This window comes from Hypanus sabinus, chromosome 26 (genome assembly GCF_030144855.1).
Source record: "Hypanus sabinus isolate sHypSab1 chromosome 26, sHypSab1.hap1, whole genome shotgun sequence".
Taxonomy (NCBI): Eukaryota; Metazoa; Chordata; class Chondrichthyes; order Myliobatiformes; family Dasyatidae; genus Hypanus; species Hypanus sabinus.
Window position 1 is genome coordinate 42,254,657 of NC_082731.1, and position 10,069 is coordinate 42,264,725.

General features: G+C 46.3%; 1 protein-coding gene across 1 annotated transcript in view; it reads left to right on the forward strand.

The window, feature by feature from the left end:
• Positions 1–10,069, forward strand: part of rab4b (RAB4B, member RAS oncogene family) — an 81,112-nt gene that overhangs the window by 10,723 nt on the left and 60,320 nt on the right. The gene's annotated exons all lie outside the window — the stretch shown is intronic.

Here is a 10,069-nt window from a genome sequence, read left to right on the forward strand (position 1 = left end):
CAAACTCCTTCCAGACAGTGACGGGAATTGAACCCTGGTCTGTGATACTGTAAAGCCTTGTGCTAACCACTACACTACCGTGCCGTCGAACTGGTGGTCAGGAACCAACTCACATCCTCCCCTCCCCACCTACGTGCCCACAGGTCAGGAGATTAGGGCTGAGATGCAACCAAACTCAACGAGCAGCCAGTTTGTCTACTCCAGTGGGGTCTGCAACCTCTTGGAATCCATATAATCAGGATCAGGTTTAATGTCATTGGCATATGTCGTGAAATTTGTTGCCTTTGTGGTAGCAGTAAGATTCAGTGCATGGTAACAGAGAAAATGTGAATTACAGTAACTGTGTAATATTTACACAGTAACTTTAAATATTGTGTGTGTGTATATACACACACAATATTTAAAGTTAAATGAGCAGTGCAAAAATGGAAATAAAAATAGTAGTGAGAGTGAGGTAGTGTTCATTGGTTCAATGTCCATTCAGAAATCAGATGGCAGAGGGAAAGAAGCTGTTCCTGAATCGTTGAGTGTGTCTTCAGGCTTCTGTACCTCCTCCCTGATGGTAGCAGTGAGAAGGGGGCATGACCTGGGTGATGGGTGTAGCCTTTCTGAGGCAACACTCCTTGACGATGTCCTGGAGGCTAGTGACCATGATGGAATTCACTAAGTTTGCAATTCTGCAGTTTATTTCGATTCTGTGCAGTAGACACCCCCCTCCATACCATACCCTCCATTTCCTCCCACTTTCCAAAGACACACGAATTAGTAAGAGTTGGTAAGTTGTGGGCATGATGACATTTGTGGGCTGCCCCCAGCACATAGCAACTGGCATATTTCTCTGTATGTTTCGATGTGAATGTGACAGATAAATCATCTACTTCCTTCAGAGTTTGCGTAGTTTTGGCACGACACCTAAAACTTTGACAAACTTCTAGACGTATGGTTGAAAGTATACTCACCGGCTGTATCACAGGCTGGTACGGAAACACCTTGATTGAAAAATCCTACAAAATGTCGTGGATACGGCCCAGTCCATCATCGGTAAAACCCTCCCCACTATCGAGCACATATATACGAAATGTAGTTGCAGAAAATCAGCGTCCATCATCAAGAATCCCACCACCCAGGTCATGCTCTCTTCTCACTGCTGCCACCAGGAGGGCGGTACAGATGCCTCAGTTTCACACCACCAGGTTCAGGAATAGTTATTACTCTTCAATCATCAGGCTCGTAAACCAAAGGGAATAACTTCCCTCAGCGTTACTCTCCCTATCATTGAATTGTTCCCACAACCTGTGGACTTACTTTCAAGGACTCTTCATCACATGTCCTCCATGTTTATAGCTTAACTGTTTATTATTATTATCTCTTTTATATTTTAAGTTTGTTGCAGGTTGAGTGCCCATGTTGGTGCAGTCTTTCATTGATTATATTATGGATAATAATAAATCCATAACAGAATGAGCGTCATCATTATGTGCCATGCTGCATGACATCATCATTATGTGCCGTGTCATAGGACGTGGGCGATTATGGTCCCATGACCATGACTGTTCTTGGCAAGTCCTTCTACAGAAGTGGTGTGCCATTGCCTTCTTCTGGGCAGTGTCTTTACGAGACGATGACTCCAGCTATTATCAGAGATTGTCTGCCTGGTGTCGGTGGTTACATAACCAGGACTTGTGATCTGCACCGGCTGCTTGTATGACCATCCACCACCTGCTCCCATGACTTCACGTGACCCTAATCAGGGGGCTAAGCAGGTGCTACACCTTGCCCAAGGGTGACCTGCAGGCCAGCGGAGGGAAAGAGCACTTTACACGTCCTTTAGAAGAGACACGTCTCCACCTAGCCTACCATTATTGAGTATGTCCACAAGAAGGTGAATCTCAGGGTTGTATATGGTGACATGTACCTTGATAATAAATTTACTTCGAATATTAATCTTTATACATCAACTTTAAGCAATCATATTGGACAGTGAAGATTGGTCTTGTTACAATATACTTTGTTTTATTCTTGATGGGAAGAATCTGGTTGCAGTTGCTGAGCAAGCTGGAACCTGTTTGTCTCCACATCACCTTTCTGAGTTCAAGGACATGGGTATAAATGTGCTAGCATACATGGAATTTGAGAGCTGTCTGAAGGACAGAGTTGAAAGTCAGCCTTCCCTGCCAGCCTTTGATAGCAGTGTCTGTTTTCTTTGAACAACTTTCAGCTTTGAATTTATTTCAACAGATTTCGATAGTTGAGTATTGCTGGCAGTTCTGATAAAAGCTGTTTGGATGTACCACAACCCAGTCAGATGCATCTGAAGCATTAGAATTTAGGCAACATCCCAAGGCATGTTTATGTTATTTATTGAGATACAATGTGAAACAGGCCCTTTGAACTGCCGCGCTGAGCAACCCCCAACAACCCATGATTTAGCCCTGACCTAATCATAGGATGATTTATGTTGACCATTTATTTATTGGCATATAACACAGACTAGGCCCTTCCCGGCCCTTTGAGCTGCACCGTCAGTAATCCCCGATTTAATCCTAGCCTAATCACGGGACAATTTACAATCACCAATTAACCTTCAAACCGGTACATCTGTGAGAGGGAATTGGAGCACCGAGAGGAGACCCACGCATTCTACAGGGAGGGCGTGCCGACTCCTTACAGAGGACAACAGGAACTGAGCTCCATACTCCGATACCCTGAGCTATAATAGTGTCACACTAACCATGATGACCACCAATTATCCAATTCTAATTTTCACAAGGCTCTGTGGTTACTTTGCTGTGAGAGGGGTGACTGGTTTATTTTCTATTATAAAAAACTGTGCTCGACACATTTCCTCAGCTTTTGTACCGGCTGTGTCAGCATGTTCATCTGGAATGGAATTTGAAGTGGGGAAGAGTTGTACCATGAGCTTTTCCAGCTTTCTTGGTTCTCTATTATCATCAGAGAATCATCTTCTGGCCAGATGGCACCAGTGACCAGTGGCGACATCTTACAGACAGCTTATATTCCTCTGCTAAATGTACTTCTGACTTGTGATCAATTGCAGCCTGTAATTTCCCTTTTAAGAATGTACTCTTGGGCTGACTAAAACAGATGAAGGTGAATTTCTTTATCCTGAAGTGGTGTATCTGTGGAATTCATTGCCACAGAGGGCTGTGGTGACCAAAGCGGAGGTTGATAGTTTCTTAATTAGCAGGGATCCCAAAGGTAACAGGAAGAAGGCAGGAGAAGAAAGTTGAGAGGGGTAATAAACCATCTATAATGGAATGCGGAGCAGACGATGGGCAGAATGGCTTAATTCTGCTCCTATGTCTTATGATCTTATATCCTGTTAGAACGATGGTGACTATTCACATCTGTACTGTATGGCTTTACAGTCGGCCCTCCTTATCCGCAGATTCCGCATGCACGGATTCAACCAACCGCGGATCGGGAAAATCCGCAAGTTCTCTCTCCAGCATTCATTGTGTAAAGGGGGTTTCTTCTTTTTTCTTTGTTACTGTTGGGAAAGGGTTTCTTTTTGTTAACTAGCAGGAATGCTAATTTACTGATAATGAGAATGGTATTCCTTTGTAAACCAAATGGGGATTAATGTTCTTTCTTCTGATTCTGTAAGCTTTTGTTGACGGGCTTTTGGGCAGATCGGCGCGAGGGGGTCGAGAGAGAGGACGCAATGCTCTAAGCTGGGCGAGGATCGGACCCCAAAGGGGGGTCCGAGGCCGGAAGATTCTCCGAGGAGGGGGGGGGGGGATGAAGCTAGATGTGCTTGGTTGACCACTCGGAGGGTCCTGAGCTGTTTGGAGAGTCGAGGAGTTCGGAGGGTCCTGAGCTGCGAGTCGAGGAGTTCGGAGGGGATCGAATGGTGGCCAGAAGACTTCAGTAATTGAGCTCCAACGGTTGTGCACGAAGTGGTTTGGACTTTGATAAGTTTGGCGCCTTTTCTTTAATTTTCTCTTCATATATACTGTATCGTTATTAATCACTTAGTTATAGTAACCTTTATAAATTGTACTGATTTAATCGCATATGGTGTACTGTCTGGTTTTTGGGCGAGGCGGGGTCATCACACAGCATCCACACCAGCTGATTACCCAGTTTGGTGGGGCCGAAGGCTGCTCCCCCTAGACGGAACGAGCTGAGCGAGCCTGAGGCGACCCAGGGGGTTACATTGTGGGGTGCTCGTCTGGGATTGATTTCTGTGGAAGCTATGTGATCACCCTCTTTAAATTGTGTCTGCGGCGAAGAGCTGGTGTGCCTTTGTGGGTGTGCAATTGCTGGTTATCGCTGCGTGTGTGTTGGGTGGGGTGGTTGCTGTTGGCTGACGAAATGGTGGTGGGACCATGGGTTGTCCGTACTGTTTGGAGAGTGAGGAGTGACAGGTTGGGATGTTTCAGCAGTGGTGAGCTCCGCCCGGTTATTGGAATAATGTCCAGCCCTAAAGGGGCGGAGGCATGGGCGGAGTGGACCCCTCAGTTGTTGAGTGAGTGGCAGTGCTTGGCTGAGGAAAAGCGACAGGGACGGGTTGAAAGTTTGAGTAGGCGGGCTGGTGACTTTGTTAGAACTGTCAGGCGCAATTACCTCGAAGTGACCGCTGCCAGTTCTGGGAAAGTGTGGGAAAATGCGTGTGGTTCGACTGGAAGTCAAATGCCACAGCTGGGGGGCTTATTATATCTGTGGCAGGAGATTGGTGGGAAGTTTTTAGGGTATCCCTTTTTGCCTAGGGGGGCAGATAAATTGCTTGTGGTGCCAAGGGGATCTGTCAAGGGGATCAGTTGTTCCGTTGATTCAAGAGGTGTCGGGAAACTTAGAGGAGGCCCAGTGGGGGAACGGCTTGGGGTCTCTGGGGGAGCACGTTCCCAGCAATGTACCAAGGAACTCCCGAAAGGAACAGACCCTATTCCTGAAAGCTTAGAGGGGCCAATGCGCACAGGTGTTGTTACGGATGGATGGAAGTCAAGTTAAAGCCATCCTCGGCACCGGGGCGCCGGTGAAGTTGCTGTACAGTTTGTTTCATAACCGTTATTGGAATCATTTACCCTTGACAACATTGAGGACACTGGAGATTCGGGGTACCAGTGCCGGTGATTATCCAGACAACGGTTGTTGGTCAGTGAAAATGGAGTTCTTAGAGGCAAATGTGGAGGAGACTGAGGTTCATGAATCGTTAATGCTGATGTGTCCGGACCCTGTTGAGACGGGCAGAGTTTCTGTTCTAGAGAGAACCAAAATCCTGCTGGTGCGCTTGGGAGCCTGCCCGGAGAAGGCGGGTGAGCGCTGTTTGGAGGCATTGTCTATGCACCCAGAGTTTCGAGCTGCTTGTGTGGACGTGTGTAGCAGCATTGGGCTGATACCGAATTCAAACAAGAGCCAGTGGTGGTATGGCCTGGGGGAAGTATCTGAGGGTGAGACCCTCTTAGTGGACGCTGCGAAATACCACGAGGGAGCGGAGTTGACTGCTGAAGACACCTCGGAGAGAGAGAGAGGTTGCGGCAACTGGCCCCTGAAGCTGTGGAAGACGTAGGCAGCGTGTGTGTGGATTGTATTGCGTTGAAGAGGCGCACTGTCAGTGACCAGAATATGGCCCTGAGGGCCGGAGAGGCGATGGCCTGTCTGAATGGTGCGATGTGGTTTAATGTGCTGGATCTGAGGAGTGGATGTTTCCAGATCCCGATGAGTGGGGCCGACAAGGACAAGATGGCCGTTATAAATTCCCTAGGAGTCTTCGGGTCCGAAAAGATGCCACAGGGCATATCTGGAGCCCTTGCAATCTTCCTGCAGGGCAGGTGGAAGACCATAGGGGATATGGAGGCGTTTGGAGTTTTGGTGTATGTGGATGATCTCTTGGTACTTGGATTTGCCTCAGGAGAATATGAAGTGAGGTCGTTGCAGGAGCAGCTGAGAACTACCGAGTTAAAGTGTTTTCTGGACACGTGCCAGGGCTGGCGAAGGTCGCAGCTCGTGAGTGACTGTCTCTACGGAATCAAGTTTGAAATGAAGACGGAGAGACTGGAGAAAGCGATATGGAACCAGTCGGAAGACTTACAAGTTGGAGAGAATGAAGAAAGTTGTCTGACTGAGGGTAATAGCAAACTAAGAACCCGGAGAGGGGAGTTTGCAGAGGTGAAGAAATTACAGACGAATCTCAGAAGAGAGAAGCGGAAGCTTGAAGGGAACCTGAAGATGACCATCGACAGTTCAAATGAAGTGCAAAACCTGAAAGTTGATCTGGAAGAAGTCATGAGGAAGAAAAACCTGGAGAGAAGTGCAGTGAATACTGAACAGGAGGCTGAAGAGACTGCGGGAGCAGTGCAGGCCACGTGTTTCCGTTTGGAGAAGATCAAACAGCAGCTACCGATCACAGGAATGAGGAAGAATACAGATTCGATGGATGATGTGCTGGATGTGTGGTACATGCTGCTTTTGCTGACTTTCCCTCGATTGAGGAAGAGACCTTTGGCCCTTCTCCCATTGAGTCAGGTGTAGCGGGGAGGGTTAGCTGTGTGCAGTGTGGGGCATGAGTGAGAGGTTGAGAGAGGAGTTGGTAGTGGGCCCAAGGTATCCCCAGTTGTGTCCAAGCCTGAAGGGTTTAGGTGAGGGGGTACGGAGGCCTCAGAAGAGTTAGGGAACTCCCAGATAGTTGGCCTAAGTAGTGCCTGAGGAACAGGGTGTGAGGGTTACTGTGTGGGGAGGAGATGTCACTGTTTGTGCTTGGGTTACGGTGTGTTAGCAGGAAAGGTGGCGAGTTATTTAGTAGTCATGAGGACATGACTTTTATTTGGTGGAGGGAGAGTGTAAAGGGGGTTTCTTCTTTTTTCTTTGTTACTGTTGGGAAAGGGTTTCTTTTTGTTAACTAGCAGGAATGCTAATTTACTGATAACGAGAATGGTATTCCTTTGTAAACCAAATGGGGATTAATGTTCTTTCTTCTGAGTCTGTAAGCTTTTGTTGACGGGCTTTTGGGCAGATCGGCGCGAGGGGGTCGAGAGAGAGGACGCAATGCTCTAAGCTGGGCGAGGATCGGACCCCAAAGGGGGGTCCGAGGCCGGAAGATTCTCCGAGGAGGGGGGGGGGGGGGATGAAGCTAGATGTGCTTGGTTGACCACTCGGAGGGTCCTGAGCTGTTTGGAGAGTTGAGGAGTTCGGAGGGTCCTGAGCTGCGAGTCGAGGAGTTCGGAGGGGATCGAATGGTGGCCAGAAGACTTCAGTAATTGAGCTCCAACGGTTGTGCACGAAGTGGTTTGGACTTTGATAAGTTTGGCGCCTTTTCTTTAATTTTCTCTTCATATATACTGTATCGTTATTAATCACTTAGTTATAGTAACCTTTATAAATTGTACTGATTTAATTGCATATGGTGTACTGTCTGGTTTTGGGCGAGGCGGGGACATCACACAGCATCCACACCAGCTGATTACCCAGTTTGGTGGGGCCGAAGGCTGCTCCCCCTAGACGGAACGAGCTGAGCGAGCCTGAGGCGACCCAGGGGGTTACAATTGCTTGAGCAGAGCATGTACAGACTATTTTTTCTTATTCCCTAAACAATACAGTATGACAACTATTTACATAGCGTTTACTTTGTATTACATATTATAAGTAATCTAGAAATGACTTAAAAGTACAAGCAGTCCCCAGGTTATGAATGAGTTCCATTCCTGAGTCGGATTTGAAGTCAGAACAGGTACATCCGGTATTATTTAGCGTCAGTTAGTCAAACATTTTTCTTAGTATATAGAACATATTTTACCTTTCTATGCATATAAAACACTTAAGAAATATACGTATTTCAATAATTTAACCACTGCGTTGCTTAGTAATAATTGTAGCTTTCATCAGGGCAGGGCCTTTCACATGCTCCATTAAAATTGTTCCAATCGTTGACCGACTGTAGCCTAACGCTTTTCCAATGACCAATGGCATTTCATCTCTTTCTGATCGCTTTATTACTTCCACCTTATTTTCAATCGCGATCGTGATTATTTTCGTGAACAGGAACACTGCATTTTTAGAGCTGTGCCGCCAGGACCTAATGTCCACCGCACAGAGACATGTTAGGTAAAGTCCGGGGTTCCGCTGGGTCCTGAAGACCACCACACCGGTACTTGTTAAATAAGGGACGAGCATCTGTGAATTTTGGTATCCGCGTGGGATCCCGGAATCAGTCCCCCATGGATAAGGAGGGCCGACTGTATAATCTATATAGTCACCCGGGGATGGGGAGGGAGGGAGGCACGACCATTTTACAGTTTGGCAGCAGAGTGTCCTTTGCTGTAATCCACTAAACAATACCGCTTCCACAGACATTGTCCCTTTAGTACTGGTTGTGGGCATTGAGGCTGGTACGGGGTTGTACTTGCTCAACTGGAGCAGCTGAGAGTGATGGGGGATGGGTGGCAAGTACACACACAGTGAGCCTGCTTTATCCTTGACTTGCAGAGCAGTGTATTTGGATTACAGGATCATATTGCTCATAATCATAAATATTATAATACCAGGAGACAAACGAGCAAAATTAGACCTTAAGGCCCATCGAGTCTGCACACCATTTCTTCTGATTGATCTGTCTCGCCCCCATTCCCTTGCCTTCTCCCTGTAACCTTTGATACCCTTGCTAATCAAGAACCAGTGTGACTCTGCTCTAAATGTACACGGATCTTGAAATAAGACTATTTTAACCATGATATCTGTATAAGTATTGGTCCCATTCACTTGCTTAAATGCTTCATCCTTTACTCGTTTTAAATATTCTCAGCCACTGGAACCTGACCGTTCATCACTGCATTGTAGGTAGCATTGCAGCTATTCGACAGTAATTCCTTCCATCCCAGAGAAGCTGCTCGACCTGCTGTGTTCCTTCAGCAGATTGCTTGTTGTGAAGTGAAGTTGTTTATTTTTACTTTAAGACTGGGGTTTCCAACCTGTGGTCCGTGGACCCCTTGGTTAATGGTAAGGCTCCATGGCTTAAAAAAGGTTTGGAACCCTTGCTTAAATACAGTGTATTCTAGTTAATTGCGACACTTAGGGACCAAACAGTTTTGGCCCACTAATGTCGCTGCCCAAATTAGCCAAAGTTCCATGGAAATAGTTAAAAGGGGATAAAAAGACAAGCTACCGTTTAACTGAGTAACGGATTATCTATTTAAATGAAATATAGAACAAATTAGAACATTACCAATGCTACTCATTGTCATTATTATGTGCTGTAAGAGCAGAATTAGGCCCATTCAGCCCATCGAGTCTGCTCCTCCATTCCATCATAGCTGATCCCGGATCCCACTCAACCCCATACACTTGCCTTCTCGCCATATCCTTTGCCCTCACCGATCGTGAAACTATCAACTTCTGCCCATGGACGACCTCCAACACAGTCTGTGACAGAGCATGCCACAGATTCACTATTCTTTGGCTAAAAAAATTCCTCCTTCCTCTGATCTAAAAGGTTACCCCTCAATTTTGAGGCTGTGCCCTCTAATTCTGGATACCTCACCATAGGAAACATCCTCTCCACATCCATACTATTTAGACCTTTCAACATTTGGTAGGTTTCAATGAGATCCCCCTGCGTTCTTCCAAGTTCCAGTGAGTACAGGCCCAAAGCTGCCAAATGCTTAACGTATATTAACCCCTTCATTCGCAGAATCATCCTTGTGAACCTCCTATGGACTCTTTCCAATGACAACACATCCTTTCTGAGATATGGGTCAAAACTGTTGACAATTCTTCAAATGCAGCCTGATTAGTATATTATAAAAGCTCAGCATTATCTCCTTGCTTTTATATTGTATTCTCCTTGAAATAAATGCCTTCTCTACCACAGACTCAACCTGTAAATTAACCTTCTGGGAGTCTTGCAAGAGGACTCTCTGTACCTCTGATGTTTGAACCTTCTCCCCATTTAGATAATAGTCCACACTATTGTTCCTTTTATCAAAATGCATTCCATCTGCCACTTTTTTGCCCATTCTTCCAAACAAGTTCTGTTGCAATCACATTGCTTCCTCGCACTGCCTAACCCTCCACCTATCTTCATATCACCTACAAACTTTGCCACAAACCCATC